Here is a 2,062-nt window from a genome sequence, read left to right on the forward strand (position 1 = left end):
GGTGGAATAAAAGTTATACGTGTCCCTTCAGACTGTCTGGACACCTGACATCGTTTTGTTTGATAAGTAAGTTATATTCTAAATATAGTTTTATATTTTCAAAAGAAAACATGTATATGACTATTAGGCACTAATAATTTTTCTCCCTTTTGAAAATTGTTGAGATGTAAAAATCAAATGACGTAACTGCATGTGCTGAATGTGATGACATGTTTACAGATGAGGAAACAGAGATTTATGGTGGTGGTTCTTGCCCAAGATCACAGAGCTCATATGCGGGCAGCATAGGGGGTCACACCAAGGGGACTGATGGCTCCATTTACCCTTTGATTTACTAGACTACATATTTGGTGGACTCGATTGTTTGGGTATGTTTTTTACATAATTGAGGTCATATTTCATGTTCAATTGTACATCCTTCTAATTGGGTTTAAATACTCTATTGTTTTCCCACAATGAGGAATGCTGAGTTAATTACTAATTCATCTTTAGAGGCATTCTACCTAGGTGTGTTTTGAGGATTTTTTTTTTTTTTTTAACTTAGGGAGAGGATAGTTCTGGGTAACTTTTTTTTTTTTTTCTAAGACCACTCCTGGGCAAAGCTAGGAATTTGGGCGAATCTTAAAGCATTTTTTCTGATTTGAAAGAAGGTGTTTGGCATGAGGACAGAGCAAATGCTATGCAAAAATATCTTTAATCTTTTGACACTGTTTATCTCCATGCTTCTTAAGAAATGAACAAAGCTTGTAAGGACACATGATGCAGCTTCTTGGAGCATTGTTTTATTTTCAGTAATTGAAAACATTTTTGTATTAAACATAGATATATTGCAGAATGGTGTGCAAAAGACACATGAATTTGAAGACGAAGAACAATATTTTAAAGAAATCTTATGTTGGTGGTGTGCTTTCCTACTAGACTTCTCCAGTATACGAATTCACTTGGAGGAGAGCTTGACAGGCACAGCTGCTTTTCAGGGCCGTGCCCAGCTTGGTGTTGATGGTCTTTTCCCATCAAAGGAAAAAGCGGCCAGTATTTGCGATGAAGGAGGAAGAGCACTGTACAACGAGTCTAGGAACGTGGATTCAGGTTTTGGCTGTATGCGTGCCCATTGTGTAAATCGCCTGAGTCTCTTTTGTAAGGTGAGGTCCTTTCAACCAGTAGAATCTCAGGCTTCTGTGAAATAGAGATTTGTCAGTCCTGGAGTATTTGCAGAAGATGGGGTTCGGTTCTAGCAGAGTTAGACGTTTAAGGAAGACATTCCTAGAGGAGGGTCCCCTATGTGTAGCAGGTATATCTTATCTGAAGTATAGTGACTTAAAAATTATTTCATGCAATCAGTGATAGGTCTGCTTTTATATTAGGCTTCTATTAATACAACTCATGGTGCGTTGTTATTGTATATGTGTGTATTTTAGCACAGATGGATATTTTGAAGGGACCAGTACGAAAACAGTCATCAGGTACAATGGCAATGTCACCTGGACTCCACCAACAAACTACAAAAGTTCCTGTACCATCGATGTCACATTTTTCCCATTTGATCTACAGAACTGTTCCATGAAATTTGGTTCTTGGACTTACGATGGATCGCAGGTTGATATAATTCTAGAGGACCAAGACGTAGACAAGAGAAATTTTTTTGATACTGGAGAATGGGAGATTGTAAGCGCCAACGGGGAGTAAAGGAAATAGAACTGACAGCTGTTGCTGGTATCCGCATGTCACTTACTCATTTGTAATCAAGCGCCTGCCGCTCTTTTATACCTTGTTTCTTATAATACCCTGTAACGGGCTCTCATTTTTAATTTTACTTGTCTTCTATCTTCCTTCAAATGAAGGTGAAAAGATTTGTCTCTGCACGTCAATTCCTGTCTCTTTGACTGTCTTCCTGCTGGTTATTGAAGAGATCATACCCTCATCTTCAAAAGTCATACCTCTGATTGGAGAGTGTCTGGTATTTACCATGATTTTTGTGACACTGTCAATTATGGTAGCCATCTTCGCTATCAACATTCATCATCACATCTTCCTCAACACATAATGCCATGGCACCTGGGTG

General features: G+C 38.5%; 1 pseudogene; it reads left to right on the forward strand.

Moving 5' to 3' along the window:
- LOC108299089 overlaps positions 1-2,062 on the forward strand; it is a 10,408-nt pseudogene that overhangs the window by 6,777 nt on the left and 1,569 nt on the right.

Source organism: Cebus imitator, unplaced genomic scaffold (genome assembly GCF_001604975.1).
Source record: "Cebus imitator isolate Cc_AM_T3 unplaced genomic scaffold, Cebus_imitator-1.0 Scaffold1712, whole genome shotgun sequence".
Lineage (NCBI taxonomy): Eukaryota > Metazoa > Chordata > Mammalia > Primates > Cebidae > Cebus > Cebus imitator.